The sequence below is a fragment of the Hibiscus syriacus genome, unplaced genomic scaffold (assembly GCF_006381635.1).
Source record: "Hibiscus syriacus cultivar Baekdansim isolate YM2019G1 unplaced genomic scaffold, ASM638163v2 tig00001311_pilon, whole genome shotgun sequence".
Taxonomy (NCBI): Eukaryota; Viridiplantae; Streptophyta; class Magnoliopsida; order Malvales; family Malvaceae; genus Hibiscus; species Hibiscus syriacus.
In genome coordinates this window covers 57,113-83,524 of record NW_024061863.1, presented here as the reverse complement: position 1 = coordinate 83,524, position 26,412 = coordinate 57,113, and the positions used below count along the sequence as shown (strand labels likewise).

The window sequence follows — 26,412 nt, the reverse complement described above, 5'->3', positions numbered from 1 at the left end:
CGATCCTCTGTGGCCTGTCAGAAACGTAGCAACATGAAGGTACAAGGTAGAAAGAATGGTGTGAAGATATGATTGTTCCAATCAAATCTTCAAGTGGGAGATTGTTGTGAAATTGTTGCATTCCACCTAAAGGTAGAAAGTTATAATAAAAAAATATTAAAATTGTCAACAATTGGGAGGGCACCGAAAGTGGTTGGGTTTTAGTTGAAATTGGACAATAAAAACACAATTTTAGTCATTGTAATTTAGGGTATTTACAAATTAGTCCTTAAGTTTCAACTATAAATACCCTAGCTCATTTAGCTTCAAAACTATCCCAAAGCATTCTAGCTTTCTTCCAATACTAGAGAGAATTTAGAGAGTTCTTGAGAGTTGTTTTCTCCTTTTTATCAAGAGAGAATATAATTGTTTCTCCTTGGTAAATCGAGAGAGGTTGTAATTCCTATTTTTCTCATAGTGAAATTCTTCTACCGTTGCCCGTAGTTTTTACCCTATATTTAGGGGTTTTCCACGTAAATTTTGTGTCTCTTTTATCTTCAATTTTTATTTTCTCAAATTATCAGTTGCATTTTTGTTTTATCTGATAGTCGTCTTCCGCAACAGAACATTTGAATAGCGGTGTTTTAAGATCAAGAGTTCATCTTGGCCTTAATGAAATCAAAGTGAGAAAAGAAACTGAAGCGGAAAAGGAAGAGGAGGAGGAGCCATTGAGTCCCATGGCTCGTATGTTCCATGAGCCTGAATCCAACGTGTACGTTATTCTCATTGTGGGGTTTAAGAGCTCCATCAACCCACACAGTTTCAAAGCCAACTTGGTGGACACTATTGTTAAGCATCCTCGCTTCTCTAGTGTGCAGGTAAACTGTTTACAACTTCATTCAACCCATTTCTTTCACATAAATTTGTGAATTAATTTTAAAACAAATCAGCAGGTAGCAGAGGGTGGAGAAATGAATGGGTGAAAACAAAGGTAGACATAGATAAACATGTTAAGGTCCCTATGGTTGATCAAGATATGGTCTCCCCTGATATGTTTGTCGAAGATTACATTTCCAACCTTAGCAAGACACAGATTAGCAAGTCCATTCCCATATGGGATTGCCATAATTTAAACCTAAAAACCTCTGACGCTGAATCCACACTGGTTATTCGAGTTCATCACTCCCTTGGCGATGGAACATCTCATGTCACTCCTAATCTCTTGCTCCGATGCTTTGCCGAGTTTCCCGGTGATGAAGAAACCGACATCCAGCGGCACTGGATGGTTTGGATATGTTGGTCTCTTTTGTTGTTAATGTGGAACACTTTGGTTGATATATGCATGTGTGTGGCAACAACCTACTTTTGAAAGACAAAACCCCTCAAAGCACCTTCAAGTAGTGTTGCTTTTACTTCTCGGAGAATCGTGCGTCGAACTGTTTGGATGATGTCAAATCGGTGAAGAATGCAACCAACACGGTTAGTCCACCGTTTCCCCGTTTTCTTTTGGTTAACAAAAAACACATTCCTTTGTAAATTCTTCATGGAGAGCTAAAATGTGTTTCCATTGCAGACGGTGAACGACGTGATGCTAGCGATCACTCAGGCTGGCTTGTCTACATATCTCAACCGAAAATATGGTAATCAAGGTTGCAAAATAACACATAACTGTTCAACTAGACGAGTACAGTAAAACTGTTCTCCTTTCTGTAAAACTGCCGTAACTTGATATCCATAGTAAATAATTGTATATGATGTGACAAGCAAAGCCAAGGGTGATAATGGAGAAGCAAGAGAAGGGGAAAGCAACCTTCCCGATAGTATTCGTCTTACAGCAACTCTGTTCATCAACATGAGATCATCTCCAGGGGTTTATGTAATTACTCATTTAGTAGTTTTCTTTTTTTTTATTGAATCTCATTGTAAGTAATTTACAGGCCTTGGAAGAAATGGTGAAGAAGAATAGCAAAGCCGAGTGGGGGAACAAGATCGGTTATGTAAACTTCCCTTTAAAAATTGCATTGAAGGATAACCCATTGGATTACATTAAAGATGCCAAAGCAACAATGGGTAGGAAAAAGGCTACTCTGGAAGCTAAATTCAGACTGTTTATGGCAAAGGTTTTTGTAATGTTTATCCTACCAAAGTAGGATATTGTTCATTCTCCATTACCCTTTTACGTTTGTTTAATAAAAAAACTTTAATACAAAGGAAAACCACACCCACACAAAATAAGGGTATTGACAAGGAAATATATTGATTGTACATTAATGGCAGCTGGCCACTTTCGCATCAGCAACCATGTGGTTCTCGAATGTGGATGGACCTCAGGACCAAATCAGCATTTTTGGCAATCAAGTTGCCTTCATCGCCCCATCTTTGTATGGTCAAACCGTGGTAAGTTACCTTCTCTTTAAAGGGAAGATTGCTATATATAATAGTTAAGCCTTGAGCGGTCATGCTCAATTTTTGTCTAATAATATGATTGTAATTCTATATGTTTCTGTTTGCATTACTTTCTTTTACTTTATCTTTTGGATAAAAGAGAAGATTTAACCAAGATTAAAAATACGTTAATTAATTTAAAATTGCTAATCTTATCACTCGACACACTTATAAACATATTTAACTTGTTTATTTAATAATTATTTTATTTCATATAAGATAATCAAATTATAATTTGAATAATTTTATAATATCAAAATTTTATATATATACAGTAAAATCTTTAGAAATTAATAATGTTGGGAGCCTGGGACTATGAATTTTATTACTAGAAATTAATAATGTTGGGAGTCTGGAACTACGTAATTTTATTAATTTAACGAGGTATTAATTCATCGATAAATTAATAATTTATTAGTTTAAAGAGATTTTTTTTCGATTCAATAAACCTACATTATTCTTCATGAATAAAACATATACATTGTATTGACTAATTGAATATTGTTCATTTCTAATGTGACTAACAAAATATAATGCATACCCCTAAAAAATAAAGTTCATTGTAGTACGTAGTTTTAGTTAAAACTTAATGCAAATTCATGTATGATAAAGAAATCAACCACTACATAAACTAGGGGTGAGCGTTATGTCGAGTTGAGTCAAAAATTGAGTTATTCGATTTTATAACTCGATTTGTATTTTATAACTCTAACTTAACTTAAAACTTTTTTAGTCGAGTCGAATTATTTTATATCTCAAACATCTATTTTCACTCATCCAATGGTCTTAAATTTGTGTAAAACTAAAATGTTTTACATTGTGTAAATAGATCTTATCTAATATATATATAAAAGAGAAAAACAAAAGATACATTAAAACACATCCATACTACCGACCGTCAGGTTTGGGGTACAACTTTTCCAATTTTGATAGATCTACTTGACTCAAATTATATTTTATTAATTAATAATTATTATATTATTTAAAAAAACATTTATTACAGTATTTCCAAAAAATATTTATCACATATATTTAATTATAAAATCGTATAAATATTTTTTGAATGGCAAAAGAAACCATTTCGTCAGTTCGAGATTAAACTCGAGCCAAACTCGACTAAAAAATTTCAAATTACAACTCGATCCATGAACACTTCTATTCGCTTATTTCTAGAATATATTCTCAATGTAAAACAGTATACCACCATTCTTTCCATGCAAGAAGTAACTGAACTCTAATACATGTGAATCTCAAGGAAAGATTCAATAGCAGCAGTCGAACCAAATAAATCAATTAGCATCTTCAATTGTAAATTGACATGTTTTACACAAACAGTTATCATCCACCTACAGTTCGTAGTAACAATCAACAACATTGGAGCAACTATTTTTAAAAAATATAATAAAAATAGAAAAACAGCTACCATTTTGGAACAATATAGTTACCTGATGTGGACCGTTCATCAGAACTAGAACTACAACACGTCATCTTTTCACAGTATCTGCTTTTTTTCCTTCTTTTGGAAGGTGAGATCAGTTCAGAATTCCGATTTCATGAGCTTTGCTCGAGCCTTTATAATATGTTGTCAAAGGGTTTCCCTGTTCTACATGGATGTAATCTCTTGTCTTCAGAACCTGCAGACCAGGAAATTAACACCCAGAAACAACGGACAGAATCACATTAATTTCCATCCATCTCATTGTCGTGCACATACAAAAACAAATTATGCATTGCACTGCACTTCCTACATGCAAGTTGCAGTTATTTTTCAATATTCAACTTTTTATCCTTGATATTGATCATCCTGCTTCACGATAATGCCCGAATATTTTCACTTGCATCTGTTGAAAGGTCTCCAAAAGTGGCAATATGTGTTTAAATGAGAACATTATTTTGTATTGGTAGTAGTGATGCAGAAGTTGTGTATTTGTACATTAGTACTTATGCAGAAATTTTTATTATCAAAGAAAAGAAAAGAAAAGAAAAGAGAAAGAATGGAGCTTTCGACTAAATTTACATTCAAAGTTTTACGCAAAAATATCCATCTTGCAAATATTCTGTAGATGGATATGCTGCTCTTTAAAAAGTTAGTTCAAGACAAGTTAAAAGTAGACATACCAGGGTTTCAAAAAAATCCTTGATGCTTCTTACGTGTCTTATGAGCCAAAAGATTTTCCATAGAAAGAACCTTACATCCATGTACAGCTTCATCCTCCAGTAAATTCTGGAGATACTTGGCAACAGCTCTGAAAAAAGGGTATGAGAAAACGTAAAGATGCGAGCTACCCACATTCCAGATATTTCAGGTTAAGAAATTATTTTTACATGTAAAGTTAAACAATGATAAAATTAAAGAGGTACACAGCAGCTAAAATAATCGACCATTGGGAGATTATAGACCTTGTGCGAGAAGACCATCCACTATTTTCAAGAAGACGACTTTCATCACCACATGGCATGCCATCATCATCCTCATAGCTCTTCGTCATCTACATTCAGAAATCCTGAATGGGATGATAAGAAAACAAACATTAACCAATAGCAGCAGAGTCAAGATTGATTAAGTTGGGGGGGGAGAAGATACCCTGAAAACAGATATGCCTATAAACCCAAGTCATTTTCCTTGGAAAAGACAGATATAAGTAATAGAAAAAAATATATATATTTTTTAAGAAAATTTTTAAAATGTTCTTTTGGGAGAAACCTTTCAAGAGACCATAGCCTAGTGGTCCTATCAATGGTCCACCCTGTCTACTCACTGTTACAGCTTTGTATTCTAAATCTTAGGATTAATATATGGTATTTAGGTTTTATTTGTTTCATATAATTCATTTTACGGAAAACGTTTTTCATTTTCCAGTGTTTAGTTGGTGCAAAATACATTGGTAATGTAAGTCATTTTCCTGGTCGATACAATTTCATTTGCATTTTCTATAAAGTGTTTTATGGTCTAATTTTCCATTGAACTTTTTTCAACTTTTCACTTCAAAGCATAACACAATATACCATTCAACACAAAAAGTAAAAGCAAACCATAAGGCAATAAGATCAAACCTGTATCATCGGCAACTGCAACATTCTCAAGTTCCTGCATCTAGAGGGCCAAATAGTAATTTAGCGGATTCTTATAGCCTTGAAACAAAATAAGGAAGGCTAATGAAAAAAAAAAGTTTCATAATAACATACTAAATTAATGAAAAATAGCACATTGACTAAACATTGAGGAATGGAATAGTTCTCAGAACTTTAAAACGTCCACCATGCTTTCTAGAATAGAAACAAGTTAAATATTAAACAGTAATGTTGTAGCATGGAGGTTAGGAAGGGATTTTTTAATGAGGCCTACTCTATTTCTATCCAAAAATATATTAAACAGTAATAAGAAAATATTTAAGGTAATAATGGAAAAATCCCAATGCTGGCGCATGAATATCCACTATCCTAATTATTTTTTACTTTCTATTACTAGAGCAAAATTTGAATTCATTCAAGATTAAAAATTACTAATTAGTTAGAGAGAAGTTAGAGCACTTAATATTTTGAGATCAACACTAACATGCTACGTGCGTTAGAGAACTTACAGCTTGATTATCCACAAGAGAGGTCATTTCTTCATTGACTGCATTAACTTCCCAAAAGACTAGAGTTTCTCCATCATTTAGTGAAGCAACCTTTTCAGAATATGTAGAATCCATTTTTCTTTCTTCACTACCCTTACAGATAGGTCCTTGACATCATGATCCAAGAGTGCCCTCAACTTGAGCATCTACTACACCAACTTTATCATATCCAGTTTCAGATGCAATTTGAGAACCATTCACTAGCTCACCAGTTTGTACAATTGCAAGAGAATTGGTTCCATCTTGAATAGGTACACAGTAGTTTGCTAGATTGACCTCAACTGTGGCTTTACTTTCATCCAATAATTTTGATTCAGTTTCACCTTCATTAATACTCTGAACACCACGTTCTAAAACTTCAGTAAGATTGGTTCCATTTTCATTTGTCATATCCAATTCTGAAGCATCCTCCACAGGTTGAGAATTCATTTTCTGATCCGGAGGAATATCCGTTGCATTGTTTAAGATAAAACCATCTACACTGTTGGTTGTCTCTGCAGCTGTCATATTACTAATATCTTTAGAAGCTAGATTAGAATAGGATGGTATTTCGGACTCGTTCAGAACTGAGTACTTAGCCACAGAAGCAACTTCGATTATCTCTGTCAATTTCCATTCCTGTGATCCATCTAAAGGTTCATGATGCAGTAGTTGAGGCACGTCATCAATAACAATCCTGTCCTGCTTCAGACCACTGGACTGACCCTGCTGAATATTAGTCCGAATAGGAGTTTCAGCAGATAGTGTCTGTTCATCATTTCCATTCACAGGCACAGACCTCCCTTCAATTTCACCTTCTTCAGCAATATTAGGTCTTTTAGAGCACCTGAATCCTTAGCTACTTCAGATGATGCATGGATTTCATCACCTTCAGAATCCTGATACCTTAGGTCATAGGGTCCACTGTGCAAATATGCAAGGTCACGTGATACATCTGAAAGGTAAACCAGCAGTTAGCAACTTAAAAGTTAAAATGAATGCAGTACGAAGTCCTTGATTATCAGAAGCAGAATTTTATGAAGCAAAATAATATAACAATTAGATTTAACCATTAGGATAGATCACTGATAAATCTTTTACTCTATACAATTTAAGAACTTGAGTGCATTGCATATGACATCGATACAACAAAACTGAACCAACATCTAAATATACCAGTTGCGTCTACAGAAATGTGGTTAATGGTGCATGATAGGAAAAACAAATGTAGAAGTAGGCAGCTTCTTCTCACTAGGGCCTGTGGATGCCCTAGATTAGACAAACATCTAGAGTAAGTTATAACTTAGCTCAGTTAAAGCAAAACCAATTTGACCAGCACCTAGAGGAGATACACTCAAATTTTTTATCAGTAAAATTTTCTCTTTTAGTGTTGTAATATATGGGGTGGGTTTACATGCAGCAGTTCATCATTCTCCTCTATTCCCACTCAGTACATTACAATACTCAAACAACAACAATGATTTTTTAGGACCATTTCAATCAACTAACAAGTTGAAAATTTTCATTTCTTCAATAATATATATATATATATAGAGAGAGAGAGAGAGAGAGAGCGAGAGAGAGAGATCCAACAAAAGCATTCAGATGCAGTGATATTCCAGCACTTTGATCTCACCAGTAAATATAGGTTCACTAAATATTTCATCTTCCAAGAAATGTCTCTGAATCAATGAAATTTCAGGGCGAGTGCAAGGCGCTTTCTTACGTATACGACGAATGTCTTCAGTATTAACCAACTGCTGACGTATTGTACTTGATAGGGAAAAAAGCAAACTAATTAGTAGTTGACTACAACGGAAAAAATTAAAATGCAGATTGAAGAAAGAAAACAATAAAAAGAAAACACCTTCTATGATTCAATTAATCAGAACAAATTCCATTCATTATTATTTCATTATGTACCGACCTGACTAGAAAGAAACACAAACTCATTATATCTTAAGCCAGGCACTGGAATGTAAACCACATATAGCATGCTACAATGAATTGTTATATTTTACAATCAGTATGTAATCAAGTGTTCAACATCATTCAGACAAAGTTCCTCTTGGAAAATCTCTATGTATGTTAAAAGAAACATGGAAGGATAGAAATTTCAATGCGCAAAATTTCATTGACAATTTTTAATTTATAAAATCAAAAACAGTGAAGCTCAACAAAAACAGAACATGTTTGTATTGACAGTTAATATTATCAAGTCAAGTTTATCAAATTCCAAGTGCATTTGAGAAAAGAATAAACATCAACTAGCGAGATATAAAAGATAAAAATAAATAAATAAAACCTTAATAACATACTCGCCATGTAAGACCATAGTATCATCCATAAACACTTTTCTCTTGAAGGCACTAGGTCTTGGTGCAGTTCGTGGGCGTTTCAATGATGCTACTTCAAGGGGAGGAGTTGGTTTCATTTTGAAAACTGAAGATCGTCCAACTGAGGCAATGACAAATTAAGTTCATTTGTAAAAATATTCTTTATGAACCTTGCAATCCATGTGATAGTTTACAATCTAGGTCATTGAACTTAGTATCACCCTTCAGAGCTATCATAGAACTTCAAATTCATTAGGGAAAAAAAACACATCACTGAACTTGTATTGTTAACAAATTAGGTTACTTATCTACTTCTATTCAGGATTTTTAATACAAAAGTGATGGTATGCATACAAAACTTTTTTTTACATCTTATCAAGACAATGCCTAAAAAATTATGGCTTCTTTTACCAACAAAACCATTTGAGTTGTTTTCCAAAATGGACCCACAATGGCAACTGGATTTTTTTTGTTGCCTAAAACGCCTGCTAGGCATTATCTTGATGGCATGTAAAACTAAGCTATGCAGATATGCATGCTAAGTCAACTTTTCCATTAGAATTACCTAAAAGTTGGCACAAGTGACCTAGTTTATCAATAATAGAGGTTTAGTGATATAACTTGATAAATTAAAGATTTGTAACCTACATAAAAATGATGATAAGTTCAATAACCTAGAGTGAAAATTATCCAATCCAGTTGTTCTAGTAAATTAATGGATGGCAGATAATAGTTCATTAGAGTAAAAATGCTGCTACCTAAAATAGAAGACAAAAAGTCATCATCATCAGGAATCGATTCTGCAGTTCTGAATTGTGGCCTTCTAAATGATTCAACTGAGTTTATACTTTCGACAGTAATTGTACTTTCAGTTATACTTCGCTTTTTGCCTGAAATGAATTTGGTTCCAGCCTCGACTTCACCATGCCCTTCTGAAACCTCTTTGTCTAGGGTAGACTCACTCAGTAAATCACTTGGTTTATCAATAGGCCCTTCCGGTGCAGAGAGTAACTTTTCAGGTGCAGGCAATCGGACATAGCACAATTATTTGAATTTTCCAACTGATCATCACATAAAGTAGGTTCTGACATCTGAGTTTGGCAGGCTTCATCTGCAAAGATAATATTTACATAAATGAGAAAAATCCAATATAAGGTCATGATGATAAAATCAAATAATAATAATGTCGTGGATAATATTTACATATAGAGAGGGAAAACAAGACCATCTATGTAAAGCTACATGCATAAGACTGGTAAAACAAACCTTGCACCTCAGTGGAAGCTCCAGAAGGATGAAATTCCTCCTCCCTTTTGGACAGATTGACCAAGTTTTGCTCTGCCAAAACCGAATTCTTAGATCCAAGAACTGGAATAGACGGGACATCTTCATGTGTTGGTTCCTGAAAAGCTTGCACTTCACCATCAACAACTGTTGGTCTACTGGGAAATTCAAATGAACGGGAAGGATTTGAAGGTATTGCGTTGGAAGGTGAGCATGACTCCTCCAAATTATTGAAGGTTTCAGTATCATTGGCAAATTCAGACTTATGTGATGCTTGATCATTCTCCAAATAGCTGCCGTCTGATGTGGGTGCACAGGTACTACTTGAACATGTTCTTCGAGCAGGGTCTTCCAAATCAAAGGTGACATTGGAGCAGCTAGGAGATTCTGCATATTCACCATCAGTTCTATCCCTAGAGTGCATGACACCGTAATGCATATCTTCCACTCTATCCAACCCATCAGGTCCTCCAGTAGTCCTAACAGCAGATTTGAACTCCATAGGCATGGCATCATGGAGAGAATTTACTTGTGGTCTAGTATGTTCTTTCTCAATATTTCCAATATAGCAGCCATCATAAGAAATAATACTAATTATAGCATCACAATTTAGATCAGTTTGCAAAGACTGATCCACTGGGTTTTCATCTCCATGGGAACGAATTGATTTATTAGAAGCATTTTCCACACATTCAGAACTGTCCAATTCTATATAATCGTGATGTTCTGGTTCTACATGGTCACCACCAGCCAGTGCATCATGAACGGCAGACAAGTTATGAACTTCCTCTGGCACAGGAGTACCTAGATCCTGATCATACTCTCCGAATTCAGAATTTAAAAAGGCTAGAGCATGAACTGCTGCCGCAAGATAGATAAAAAAGATTTAAAAATAAATTATTTACTGGGTTGAAACAACAAACCTGATTCTCAATGCAACTGATTGGCGCAGCTTCTAAATTACTTGGGTCTTGTTTCTCTGGTACATCTGACCCTTGAAGGTCATGCCTGTAATGACAAACAGGTGAGGCTAGTCAGATAATTTAATGGTTGCATATACTAACCAGTGAAATTAATGATAATAACTGTTAATGTGGCAATTATTAATGATTGAAGGGGAAATAAGGCAAAAGAGTGTACGAGGCTGTGAGCATTTAATATACAATACAATTGGAGAAAGATTAGGGATTATATATAATATATCAAGCTTACAAGGAAGCTCCACCATCTACTGGCACTGCAACCTTATCTAGGACTAGCTCCTGCTCAAAATTAAACCAAGATAAGAATTTTCAGTCAATGATTACTGTAAGAGAAAAAATCACCAAGCAAAGTAAGAAAAAAAGATCAGCTAACTCATTGAGAAGACAAACTTAATATTAACCCTCCATTCAGGGTTTATATCAGATTTGAAGGGCCGTGAACAAAACCATCCATTAAGCAATTTAAAGGCAGGGCACGCATTTCAACTTCAAAAACCAAGTGATAAGAGTTATTGATTGTTCAATCCATCTATGAAAGCGCTTCAGTAAATGGACCCACTTCATCCCCATACCTAAAAGGCAATATGCAATTCTAATTGTATTTAAGGAAAGGATATGCATTTATCCTACTTCATCCCCATCTACAAGTACTGTCAGTTTAAACAAACTAATTTGCTCTTTAGCTCTTCCTTCATCTCATTACTGTTGTTCTCTAAAAAGCCACTTCCTCGTGGAGACAAATATTTTGCAACAGGCACAAATCATTCTACTCCTAGTGGTTTTCCTTCTAGTTAGTTTCATATTTCTTCATTTCAATAGGTATGAATAGGGGTGAGTATTCAATCGAGTTAAGTTGAATCAAGTGAAAAGAAATCATGTTAGTTGCGTTGATGAGTATTATTTTATCATTCAAATTTTATTGAAATTCTTTAACTCAAGTCGAGTTTATAAAGTTTGAGTCGAAACAAATATGTTTTTGAGTTCCTATTCAAATTTAATTGTAACTATTTATAATATTATTGTACTAATTGGTTTCAATTTAAGCGACTCACCCTAGCTATATATGATAAACATATATATTTCTTCATATCCTTTTTCACAATAAGATTTGTAATGTTATTTAGTAAATCAAATACCATCCAAAATTATATAATATATCTATAGTGTTATTTTTAAACTAGTGATTTTGAGGTCAAAGTATTAATGGGAGTACAAAGGAGTTAAGGAAATCAGGACCAAAACACAAAACAAATGAATTACTTATCTAAAGATAAAAAACAACTTAGTTTTAATATTTGGGTTTCCGATTATTCGAACTTTTAAATTCAAACTTGACTCAAACTCAAAATCCATACCACTAATTCAAGTTAACTCAATAATTGACTCGAATAACTCGAAATTAAAAAACAATTTTTTAGTCGAATTGAGTTTTGCACACCCCTTGGTATGAACAACTTTGTTGAGTTAGAAAATATTCCATCCCAGTTGGGAAGCTTTAAGCACGCATTGACTTTTCTCTTCCAATATTAGGATAATCAAGGTCTCCTCCCTTCTAAAAGGTAAATAAGCTAACCCATTAGCCCAAAACCCTAAAGTAGTAGTTATCGTTGTGCAATATTATCACAATCCTTTTGTTCCAATTCAAATTCCAAATAACTCTACAGAAGAAAACAAAAGCACTCTAAAAGAAATAGTAGAATATTTTCAAGTGAGACAAAGAAAGGAGGAAGTACACCCATCCCCTCCAATGTTTAAATACATAATTTACTCTTCAGAGGCAATTAGGCATAACTGATTCCACGCCATCAACGCAAACTAAAAAATGAATCTCTGCTAAAGAAAAAGTGACATAAATGATAAGGTACTCAAGAAATGCCATCTAAAAATCACGACAAACGAAAATTTTGTAATAATTAAGAAAAAAATAATATACTGAATTAAGGGACAACTCGCAATATCAAGTCTTTTTTTTTATTTCCTTATGATAGAAAGCTACCAAATACACTAATTTCTGTTTTCTGTAGTTTCAAAGGGATTGTTGCAAATCAATTTGTTCCAGGTCCTACCATGGATCTCACTCCTTCAAAGGATAGGAGTCCTTCAATCCAAAATACAGATATAACTTCTTCTACTTAATGGAGAAAAGCTTGTGATGATGTCAGTAGCCACTGCCTTTTTTTTGCATGGTATAAGGCAACCTCAACCCTAGGTGCAGGATATTCACCTGTATAGCCTAAGTCTTAATCATCTTCTTATTCCTAAATCATCAATCAAATCCTAACCAATTCCATACCAAATTTTGGCCATAAACCCAAGTTTCACTTCAGTAAATCAACCATCAAAACTTATCACATTTTTTTCATCCATTAAAGTCCAAAATTCTGATATTCTTGCCTATATTAGTAAGCCTCCCACTTATTACAGACAAATTTTCCAACAAAATGTCAGTGAAGCAGGAATGACAAGATTACCTCATCAAGGAAACCAATCTGAGAAGCATCCCCATCACCAAACCGTTCTGAAAGTATATCAGATCTAGAATTTTAGATTTACATATTTACTAATCAAATGTAGTTAAATCAATAATCCTTACATTCAAAAGCACATACTAACCATCTAATCCAAATTGTGATGTGGAGTAAACCACGCCATCCATGGTATCTTGAAGAGTAATCTGCTCTCTTGAGCTAATGTGATGATCAACATAGTTACTGCCAACAAAGCTACACGTTAATAAGTGCACAGTACATCTACGGATAACCTATGTTGCTCGAACTGTTCATTTTACTAGAAGTATCCCTGTCCGACAATTGTGCCCAACAGGTGAATATGGGGAAAGAACTTCCACGTACATGGAAAAACTGAAAAAATTCTAACCATACCCATTTTGCAAGTCCATATCCGACACTCACTCCCAAGTCCAAGTAACATAGTGGATAACTAATGAAAACTCATATGACCAAGGCAACACATAAATCAAGAAAGCCAATTAGGAACTAACCCCTGAAAAACTTCATTATCAGGCAGCTCAAAATCATCAAGGTCAAAAGTCTCCGGCAAAGTGATCGAATGGTAGGGTGCGGTCGATTCTTCGGGTGGTAAATCAACTGCAGTGGAGCGAAACGCCTGCTTTATCTTAAGCAAGGCTTCACTGCAATCATCAAACAGGTAATTCACCTTTTTAGAATATATCCTCACCACTCCGAGAAGAAGATGACTGGACAATCGGAGCGCAATTGGCACGTCAGGAAACAGAATAGAATCTGTTCAAAGCCATATTCATAAAAAAATGAAGTTATAGAAAAAAGGAGGATGCTATGAGCTTTAAAAAAAATTCTCAATAAATGTAAAGTGGAATTTTGGAATGGAAGTTTCAGTTTCAAAAACCGGTAGGCAAGAGATGCATATAGGATCAAACTATTGTCATATCCACCCTGCCCCCATAATTTTCAAGAGAAACCATGTTTTACAAGTTTCATGTCATCAAACATGGTGATTTCCAAGTAAATCTGGTGTTTATAATTTCCAATTCAGAAATACCTCTTCTACTAATTTATGTTTTACAGTTGAAACTGCTTTTATTCAGCAAGATGTTAGAAATACTGAATAAACTTAAAACTAAGTATGCATGACCATCACTAATCCCAGTGGTTGATTTAATACACGTGAAATTACAAGTAAATAAAAGAGCATATTAACAGGACAAATAAGAAAGGACATTTTTCTTCCCAACTACTTCCTCATAAAGTTGCTAAAACTAAATTGGTAATATGCAAAATCCTAATTGATTAAAAATGAAGCTTTGACAGAATAACTGAAAAGGAAGTAGCGATTATGAAGTAAATATGTTTCATGTATTAAAGTAAAATCATACATTTCTCTCTCCAAAAAAGATTGCAGTTTAAACATAGTACAGCAAAAACAAAAAACGTAAATCTGATTCAGCAAAAAAGGAAGAACATATCCACACAGTATATAGTAAACTAACCTTATGAAGACTAAGATATTTCTCTATCAAGTGGAAAAAGATAAATTATGTACACGTAAACTTAAAGGTACTAACCAACAGAAACACCGATATCCGTGTCCGCCACCTGATTCTTTCGGAGTTTCCTCTCCAGATGAGCAGCTATCCATATAGTCCCCAATGGACCTTTCTTCGCCAAGATAAACTGTGAATAAAACATTTTTCGCCCAATACAAACCCTATTTCTTCATATACAGCTTCCCCAAGACTAAATGCAACAAAACTCTATTATTTGAGCTTAAGATTACAGCTTTAAATTTCCATTCAGAATTCAACAAGCCCGCAGTGCTCACAAGTGAAGGGAAACCCTAAATTCCAAATTCCTCAACAGAACCCTTAATCTTCCACTTCCAGCAACGGAAATAAGCAAATTAAGTTCAGAATACCGCTAAAAAAACAATAGAAACAATGAAACCTTAATAAATCCCAGTCCACCAAACATCTGAAACCCTCCCAAAACTCCGTAACCCAAAAAGGCGCCCCATTACCGCTTAATTTACATACAGAGTCGCAGCTCGGTAGAACTTCAAAATGTTGAACTCGCAGTTTGCAGAATCGCCACTATAGTCGGATCGAACATGCACAGAAGACTTGGAAACAGGGAGAGAGCAATGAGACAGCGCCAATTTGGTGGGTGGGGGGTTGTTTTTATTGTAATCAAGAAAGATTTTCAAAATTCAACTTTCGTTGTCGTATATGTTGGAAACGTGGCGCTTTCTCATTGGCTGGATATTTTGAAATTTATGACTTTTTTCGTAATAGCATGTGATTTGATTTGAGTTTTTTATTCTTTTTTTTTTTCTTTACAAAGCATATAGAGAAAATCGTCTCAGTGACCAAAAATACCTTATAATATACGATTTTAATCAATTTTTTTTGGATTTGTCAAAATGACCAATAAAATCGCAATGCGATATCAAAATCGCAACGTTAAAAAGAAAATCACAACGATCAAAAGAAAATCGCAACGCGAGCTTCCAAGTTCGTAACGCGATTTAGAAGAAAATCGCAATGCGATTGATAGAATCACAATGCGATTTATAGAATCGCAATGCGATTGAGAGAATCGCAATGCGATTTAGAAGAAAATCGCAATGCGACCGAGAGAATCGCAATGCGACTGAGAGAATCGCAATGCGATTTATAGAATCGCAATGCGATTGAGAGAATTGCAACGCGATTTAGAAAATCGCAACGTTAAAAAGAATAGTTAAAAAAATTTTGTTTCTTAAGAATTTTCTCTAAAAAGATAGTATACGCGCGGACGTGTCGAAGACACGTATTACCACGACCACGACCACGACCACGACCACGACCACGACCACGACCACGACCACGACCACGACCACGACCACGACCACGACCACGACCACGACCCGACCCGAGACGAGACGGCGGCGGATACTATCTTTTTAAAGAAAATTCTTAAAAAACAAAATTTTTTTAACTATTCTTTTTACCGTTGCGATTTTATTTTTAACGTTGCGATTTTCTAAATCGCATTGCGATTTTGATATCGCGTTGCGATTTTATTGGTCATTTTGGCAAATCCAAAAAAATTTGATTAAAATCGTATATTATAAGGTATTTTTGATCACTAAGGCGATTTTCTCTATATATAAACATTTCGTCAGAGGCATGGCTCTTAAAGAAGATTTGTTTTTAAACCCAATTCATTATATAAACAATAATATCCACAAATTGAAAGGAAATGAGTGTTGAAAATAAAAAAGAAGCGAAATGCTTCACACGTCTCTCTTGCTCATGCATACCTCCATACTGTACACATTGTTTAAATGAAATTAAACAAAGACCACCGATGACAGTATAAAAATTGGGCACCAGCTTAACTCGATAAAAAATTATATTCGCACAAAATAAGAAATCACTCGGGAAATATTTTAAAAACCAAGTTCTGGACGCTGCTACAAACAGTGACGGCACGTGATTTTGTGGACTACTTACCTGTGGGCTGTGGTACTTTATGGACTGTGCAAATTCCGGAGATGATCGACCACATCGTAGGAAACACTAAGCCTTTGATAATCAGAGCGGTGGAGGAGATTTCCTTGAACTTGTACAGAATCTCTAGGCTTAGGGCCAATCTTTTTGGCTGAACAACAGTGACGAACACGGATCCGATGATTCTGTCTCCATCGAATAACTTCCATGAACTTTAACCACCAATATAGCTTCCTTATCTCTGTCGTCTTCACACCACCAGTTTTCTGGAAAACCATTGACAAACTCTTCCTTAGTGTGGGATGCCGCGAGATGAATTGATACCTCTGCTACATGATCTGGTTCAATTATGCCACCAGTAACCTGGGTCAAACAAACATCACAATATGTCTTCAGCTTTTAGCCCCAAGGACCAGCAAGCAGTATAACCCAGATAATGAACTCTTTTAGGTCATATTTTTGCAGCAAATTATGAAATTTTAAGCCTTATAAATCTTGTAAGCATGTCTGGCCATATTCTACATTAGAAGATAGACATGAATTTGAGGTTTACAAAACAGAATCAATGTCTAAGCATGAAAAAAATCTTAACTTCAAAGGAATGGCCCCTTTAAACAGACACAAAGCAGGAGGCCAAAGCCCATAAACCAATTTTAATCTGCTCCATCTGGCAGCAGTTCAACTTTGATCCAAATATAATCAAGACTATCCAAAGCTCAATGATGGTAAGACACATCACGGCGAAAAGTTAGATGCATATTAAGCTCCGAAGACAACCATTGCCTATCCAAAATCCAACTCCCCTCAACTGATTCTTTCAATATAAAGGACATCAAAACCCTAGCAATATGGACCCAACACCAATTCATACCCAGTTAAAGGTAAAATAGTTTCTCTTTAATCAAAACTCAACCTTAAGCATATAACACCCCCAACCCGTACCCGACCCGGATACGAGTCTGAGGTATCACATTAATTTTTCAAACTTTGACTCTTGACAAAATTCAAGAGAATTTAAAACTTTCATTAAAGTAAAAGCAGTTTAGTTACATAATTTGACCACAATAACCAAAATCGATCAGAGCATATTTAACTCAATCAATTAGTACATGCCAACTATATTCAAAATAACAAAAATCATTTAACTCATCTATTTTCTGATATGAAATTTTGTAAGGGAGATGCTGACCTGTATTGCTCCTCACAGCTTCTATATTCACTTTCTGCAACCTGCGTGTGAAACACTCACACGCTAAGTCGATGAATTAGTGAGGCATAAAGAAAACACATCTAATGGAATTCATACCCACTAATCATGCATGACTGTTTTATGCTATCAAATTATACAACTCATTTACATATACATCAACATATATTCATGTATATTATGTAACAGATACCATAACCCCTATCACACATATATCATATCATGCAATTCATATCACACATCATATACATATATCACATACATTGTTCTCATATCACCAACATGTTTATCCTTATTAATTCCCTTGTCATTACTTCAATTACATCATATAAGCATATAATGAATATAAACATATTATATATATTTTAATATGTCACAATACATTACAAATTTCTATAATCATATAATACATAAACGCATAGCATCTCATATCACCATGACATATATGCACTTCTACCATGTCACTAGAAATACTCATATCATTATATCAAATTATGTTATCTTTTCAAAGCCCATGTACACATGTGAGAAATATAGATATGTGAGTCTATAGAGGTTGTGCACTATGCTGTCACCACAGCTCGTATAATTGCACCGAAGTGCCACGTAGAATTGCACTGGAGTGCCGCGTAGAATTGCACCGTAGTGCCATATAATAATATCCATAAGGACCACATATCATTCCTTAAGAATCATATACATATACTAGGGATCAAGTATGTGTCTCACCAGACTTCACACATGTTCCAAAGAATACATATATGTCCCGAAGGACCACATATCATTCCTTAAGAATCATATACATATGCCAAGGATCAAGTATGTGTCTCACCAGACTTCACACATGTTCCAAAGAATACATATATGTCCCGAAGGACCGCGTAGATCCTCGACTCTTGGCATGCCAACTATACCCCTAGCTCTCATGACACATAACATGGGCATTAATATTTATGTTAACATACATTCACATATACACATAGTCATGTAGTTCTTTCACATAGCTCATCGTCATATAAATCACATATCCCATATATATATAAACACATGGTTCACTTACGCGTAGAACATTTTCATATAATCGCATAGTCATATAATATTTCATATAACATATATTTTCTCTTTCATATATCTCATATCATGTATCATATCTTGTGATCATATAATCATGTTACTTATAATCACATAACTTCTACTCATAGGGTTCAACATCATTAAACTTAGTTCACTTTTTCATATTATCATACATTTATATACTCTTATATGTCCTATCAATAACCTATAAACTTACTCATATTCTCATATATGCTATTTTAATATAATTTGTATAGTAATATTCTATAATTGTATCATATAATGATTTTACCCAAGTACTCCTTTATAGAGTTTATATTACAGGTTCAATTAGTATCATTCTATCCTATAAATAATTTCCACTTATTTTATATCATTTTCTCTTTTCACCCACATAAACCATCTATTTATTTAGTTCAATTTCTCATGACTTCCACAATACTCTTTAATAAAACTTTGTAGCTCTTCACTTTAATACATAAACCATAGTTTCCTTTAATTTATCAGTATTCCCTATATAACTTATATATCCTTATTTATGCCCTTGAATTTATACTATTCTCTTAGAGTCTCCTAACATTTCTCGTATAATCACTTATACCATATCATATGACTTATACTTGATTATCTTATTCTCTCATGTTCATTTCATTTCTTATGACTCTATCATATAACTTATTACATGTTCTTCCATTATTACATAATAAAGTTTTACATAAATCATATAGCATATACAAAGCATATCATTATCTTTAGTCATGCATACATACAATCAATGTAATACATATAATCACATATAGTTATAACCAACACATAATCATGTCTATGACTTCATGCATATTACTTTAGGAAATAGACTCATCGCAAGTCTTATTTCCATTAAACACTACATGTCACTAGTATGCACTCACCTTTGCCTCACTAGTCAATTCCAATCTCTTATATTTCCCTTGATCGATCTTACTTGCCAAATGTTCCGGAATTGCTTTACACGCAGAATCTACATAAATGTACATTTTAAGGCAATCATTAGATACCTACACCTTGTAATTGGATACTAGCAACTTAAACGAACTTATTAAACCCATATTTACAATTTTCCTTTAGGGGGAATCGGTTCCCTCCTGTGGGGGTATCAATTCCCCCTTGACATTCTGTAAATTATGGTTCGTTTGAGGGGGTATCGGTTCCCCTTGAATGGGTACCGATTCTCCTTGCCCAGAAATCACATTTTGAGCTCGAAAATCACTTCATTTTCAGCTCAACACTTCATACTTCACTCCCTTTAATATTCCTAACTTTCATACACATACTTAAACCAATAAATTTTCATTCAATATCTCTTCAACTTAAAAATTCACTCTTACACATAGCATTCAAGAATCATACCAATTTTTCCATGTTATCCAAAATTAATTCTAACACTTATAACTTCTTACTCTTCCATATGACAAGTCAAATTCAACTTCAAAATCTATTAACTTCACTAATTCACTTGCAAACTCTTCATATTTAATCCTTCATAACTCATCCATTTTGAAGTTTCAACCTACTTTAATCTCTAAATAATCTTTCTTAGCACCCAAGAATCAAAACTAAGCTTAAAACTCAAGAATTAACCAACTGAAATTAAACTTACCTTTGCCATGGAGCTTACGGGAAGAGAGGAGGAAGGAGATAACCCAAGCTCCAGATATTTCTTTTCTTCTCACCCTTTCCACGTTTTTATAACCTTAAAAGAAAGATAAAAATCTTTCTGGTCAAATGATCATTTTACCCTTAATTTCCTTTAATAATTACTAAATAACCTTCATCATATATTTCCAATAATCATTGAATTATTTCATTCTTTTACTTTAGTCACCAAATTTTGAAACTTTTCAATTTAGTCACTAACCCGGTATTGCGGATGTTACAAAGCACATGCTAGAAGAAACAATCCATCTAAAACAAGAAAGCCTACCTGAAGCCGCCGTGGAAGGCCAAAGGAACCTCTTGGACGATGATATGATGCCTTCCCATCACCCTTGATTGTAGATTCACCTTGACAAACTATTTCGAACAAAGCAACACTTTCTGTACATTTATTTGTAATGCGCAAAATTGATGTGTCCTGGGTTTGGAGGAGTATATTGTTAGTGCTGACAACTGTTTCTGGAATTTTGCATAATTCTTGAAGCTTGGATCTAACTTCCTCATTTGATCTCACTATATCTCCAAATTCTTGTCTACTTACTGGGTCATCAATATGAGCAATTTCAACAGAAAATATGCAAATGACAGGCTTGTGGTCGCTGTCTGTCACATCCATGCAAGACTCATACCTATTCAAGTGGATATATCAGGATTTATTCAAAATGATTACAAATATAAAAAGAGATGAAAATAGAATTGCGGTCTACTCTGAAAAGCGAAAGCTGAATGTTCAAATAGGTAAATACTAATCAACCTGCCCCATCATTTTTTTGGGGGGAGGGGGCAAGGAAAAACACTACTGTGCCATGACCTTTTCACAATCTTTCATTTTCAAACATAACCCTAAAAACTCAATATGTCAGCATACATAGAGAATTTTCCGGGAGGCAATTTAGTGGACATAATACGAAGAAAATACTGTCCATATTCTGACACTGAGTTGACAGGATATATGGCTTTCGAACAAATTCAGAAAGTTGTGAATAAGCTATTTAGTCAGTTTAGATCTTAGATAAAAGACAAAATATTGCTAAATGGTGCAATTTACTCATGGTAATCGCATATATCTGGATCCGGAATAATCACCGTGTTAATCTTTTTGAAGAAGTTGACGAGGCATTACCCTCACCACCAGAAAGGTTCACAACAGATTACGAGGTGAATCAGAGCATACAATTATTTTAAAAATGGTAAACAATCACTAAACATTGCCAAAATAGAAATCAATAGAACTTACTGTGATACTGAAGATACAACAGGACACTATAAACTGCATTCAGATCCCAAAGTTCGTCGGCTATCACGGTATAAGATTCTGTCACACCAGGCAGGTTCTTTTCACCAGAATCGTAACCTTTAAAATAAGCATTTATAAATGTACTGTTAGCCAATCAAATACTCCAAAATTCCTACGACTAATAATAATAATAACAGTCAATAGTGAGAAACATTTTTCCTGAGCCCCCTGAGAAAAATATCTTAATAGACTACGTTACACTTTAACAACAGCAATTGCTGAAACACTTTATGAATCATAAAATGCACAGCATCAGTCGGAAGGCAAAAAATAAACACTAAGAGATTGACATTAAGATTGGAAACAAGATGAAGAATTCATAACTAATATATAAGGTACCTGATAAACCAGCAACATGTTTATCAAATTTGTATGTGGGAGCAAAAGTAATAACTGCTTCCCGCATTCCCTGGAAAATCTTAAACCATATGGGATTCTTAGCAATCCAATAACAATAATTCCAACGTCTGAAACAGCAGAATGTAGCCAAGATTCAAACGAGCTTTTAGATGCTCGTCCCTGCCCAACGTTCCATGTACCGGTTAATGTAGTTAAATTTTCTATCCTTGTATATAGAAATTCTTTTGCAGTCATTTCTGAATACAATATGCCATCAAGAGTTCCAGGGGATGTGATACTCCATCCACGTATCCCACCATGCTTAGCGAGGGTGTAAATATAACCAGCACCAATGGCCATCCTCAGTACAGAACTGCTGTGAGCAACCCATTCTCCAAGCTTATTACCATCAAGGTCCAGTGCATGAACAATACCACTCGCATAACCGGCCCATATTTTTGATCCAAAACTGCATAAGCATAGAACAGCAGAAGGATGAGGATGAATATCTTGAATACGATTTCCATTTCCATCCCACTGGATGAGCAAGCCATTTGCACAGCCAACCCAAATCATCCCATCAATAGTTATAGTGAGTGCTTCAATCCTGCGGCTATCATCAAGAAAGCCCTTTGCTGCAACTCGGCGAACGGCATCAGCTGCTCCCATGATAGCATTACGTGACTGCTGAAAGAAACCAAAGGAACTTTGTGTTTTTTCCTTCTTTGAACTTGCAACAATCTTCATCTCATCTTCCATAGCAAAATCTGGAACCAAGGACAAATCTGCTCTATTTTCAATTTGACCATCATTGTTGAAAACTTTGAGTAACTCCCTCGTCCGAGCATCCCTGAGATTTTACAATTCTATGAAAACCCAACAAAAGAAACCGAAAAGGAGACGGAAAATAAAAATGTAAAAATCATATACAAGAGCAGTACAAGATCAGATGATTTAAATCAAAGTGAAGCCAAAATAATGTAAGTAACTAGAAATTCTAATTGTGCAAGGAGTTAAGAAGATCCACGTTCTCCAAACAACAATACATTAAGAATACATTAAGAATCTCTAGGTTCTCCAAACATGAACAACTTCAGAACTAACATTTGGGGTAAAACTGGATTGATCTATCTATTATAATTTCAAAACCATCCCATATTTGAACAAAAAGGACAAGTTTTAACAACATTGCATGTAATAGTAGAGCTTTTCATGTCACATTTTTCACAAAAATGAGATCTTATATGTCACAGTTTTGGGATTTAGGCTTTTGATTTTGTTACAAATCTTAAATGGCAATGGCCTTTTTGTCCTTGGCACACCTTCCGATTAAGGGGATGCTTATGGCTCGTTGAAATATTTAAAACCTAACAGATTTAAAGTGTGCAGAAGAACAGTGTATTAGCATGAGGTATAAGATCATTGTAACTGCTCTAGAGTCTAGACTATCAATAAAGGGGTAGAAAGTCTATATACCTTGTTACTAATCAAAGAATGCCAAACATATAAAAAAAAACTTCGTTAAATTTGAGGGTGCAGTTTTCATGGTCTGGACATACCACAATGCAAAGGAAAGATAACCAGAACTCCGAACTTTAGCTCGGATATTATCAGACAGAAGGCACTTTATATCTGAATTTAATATAGAACTGAAGCCATTTACTGCGACTTGACTCCTAAGATCAATAAATGATCTTCCCATTAACAAAGAAGCCATATGCCGTTCTTCCACTGTCAAAGAGAGTGCCTTTTGAATATCTTCCCATGGCCAAATCCTGATGTTACCCCCTTCTGAACCAGACCACAAATCCCATGAACCAAAGTAAAACAAAAACAAAAGTTACAGCAAATAAGATAAAGTCAAAAGAGATCATCACTCTTACCACTGGATGCAGGCACGAAATTGTAACAGGCAACTTCAGGTAGGGATGCAGAAATAGCTCTCGAATAGACATTTTGCTCTTCTCCAAGTCTATTCGTTAGGGACTAATTTTAGTTTTAAGAATAAACAGTTTGTGAAGGATGAATTTTCTAAACTGAATTTCTATATTCGCGTCTGCTATTGTTGCTTCAGTTTTCTGAATTAAAATTAGAAAAGGCAAGGTGATGAAAATTAATACTTCCAACATCTAAAAATGTGCTAATGTATTCTCAGTCAACCGTTCACGTTTTCGGTGGCGTTACGTTTATCACGGTTGCGGGCATAACGTATGTCATTGCGGGTGTCGCAGTCGTAAAGTTTTTTAAATGTCGCACAACTTACCTTAAAATGACTAAATTAAATATTATTAATACAAAAATGTAAAATTTAAATTGCAAAATTTAGATTACTGAAATTATGACTAAATTAAATAAAAATTAAAGTTTATATTTTAAACTATGGATTAAATTATAAATTCTAAAAAGTGGGAGGGATGTCAAATTAATATATCCTTTAAAATTATATTTTAAAATTTATTTAAAAAAAATAAAAACAAAACATATGTGTCAAATCCCCTCCCCTTCCCCGGCCTTTCATTCTCTAAAAAAATATTGTTTTCACTCTCAAATACCCACCAGTTACGGTTCTAGCACCGGCACCTAGCAAGCCGAAAGCCAAGTCTCCAGTACTATTACCGTTGCCCTTGAGCCCACCGTCTTCATCAACCGAGGCATCTGCTCCTAGCCTCGGCACTTCTTCACCAGGCCCAGCTAGAACCGATGTGGTATACAATACCCACTCTCCCCTCCCCAACCTTTAATTTTTTGAAACAAAGAAAAAAAGTTTCAAGTTTCATCTTTATACATCTTGTATAAAGTAGAAGCTCATCGTTACTGCTCAACATCTTCACCGCGGTAGATAATGATAATAGTGTCCCGTTATCGGTGATATACACTGTTACTCGTTAAATTACAGGCGCAACTGACTGCTATTGATGTGAATCTACTACCCATCATAATTTTCCCGAATATTAGTTTCAGACACGACGCTAAGCGAAATAGCTGCCATTATTACAGTTGTGTTCCGTTACTGCCGTCCATCAAAAAGGCATGTACCACATTGTGTAGAGGTTATATTTGAGAGTTTTCATTGTTATTATTACCAGTATTCTAGTAATTCCTTGTAAATGTTAATGCAGTGGAACCACATTAAAAGGAACAAAAACAATAAATAAATAAAAAACAGTAGTGAAAAAAAAAAGCAAAAGGGTTAACAGACCATAACAAGTGAAAACCATGGACAGCACTGGGCCACGATGAGCCTGCCAACACCATCCTTCCTTAAACCCACCACTCTCACAATCCATATTCCACACTCTGATCTTCCCATCCCTATTCCCACTCCAAACTCCATTCCCCTCATCCCCAACCCGCTGCATTTGCATTCCCATTGCCGTTCCCGTTCCCGTTAGATAATAACGCCGTTGATTCCCTAAACGGCGGCGCCGCCTCTTCCTCACCTTCCTCGTACAAATTCTTCAATTCCCAAACCCTAACTGCCCCGCTCTCGCTGCCCTCCCAAAGTTGCCGGTCGGTGCAGTCGATCGTTTTCAGAAACCGGCCGAATTGGGTCTCTGTGAGGGGATGCGGTCGAACCTCGAGGTGGGGAGGCCGATTAGGGTGGAGGGGTTTCCGATCAGGCAGCGTGAAAATGCCTTGGCCGCCGCCTTTAGCGACGAACTCGGGAAGTGAGGACTTGTGACGAGAGGATTGTTGTGGTAGAAGATTGCGGTCACGGAATTGGATCATTTAGTCGAGGCGTCGGTTGGTGGAGTCGAGGGAAGGGTAGGGATACTGCGAATCATCGTCGGAGGAGGAGGCATAACGGTCGAAGATTCTGGGACTGGGATCGAGAACGTCGTCGTTGGGGTCGAGGTCGGAATTCACGGTAATATGGTAGAACCTAATAGGGAATTAATAAAAAAAATTAGGAGGAAATTTGACTTTGAGGAAACATTTAGTTAGATAATCAGCAGAATCAGATGAGACCGCGGTAACTACAATTACAGTGTCTTTTCTTCGGATAAATAACACTTAACAGAATATGTCGTCCAACAAACTTAATTCGATCCATTAAGAATATTCTTCGGATGATACAATACGCAAACATGTACTTCTCAAGAGAAAACTCATTAGTTTGGTACAGATACACTCAAAGCCCAGAAAAAAAACAACAAAGAGAACGGAGGCCCAACAAGCCTATAA

The 26,412-nt window shown here is 35.1% G+C and overlaps 3 pseudogenes; 1 reads left to right on the top strand and 2 right to left on the bottom strand.

Annotated features, from left to right (window-relative positions):
- The first annotated feature begins 587 nt into the window (after positions 1–587).
- Positions 588–2,424, top strand: LOC120124915 (annotated as a pseudogene).
- A 1,572-nt stretch (positions 2,425–3,996) lies between these two features.
- LOC120124905 lies at positions 3,997–15,263 on the bottom strand (annotated as a pseudogene).
- Positions 15,264–16,747: 1,484 nt separating this feature from the next.
- LOC120124894 lies at positions 16,748–26,121 on the bottom strand (annotated as a pseudogene).
- Between the last annotated feature and the right edge of the window lie 291 nt (positions 26,122–26,412).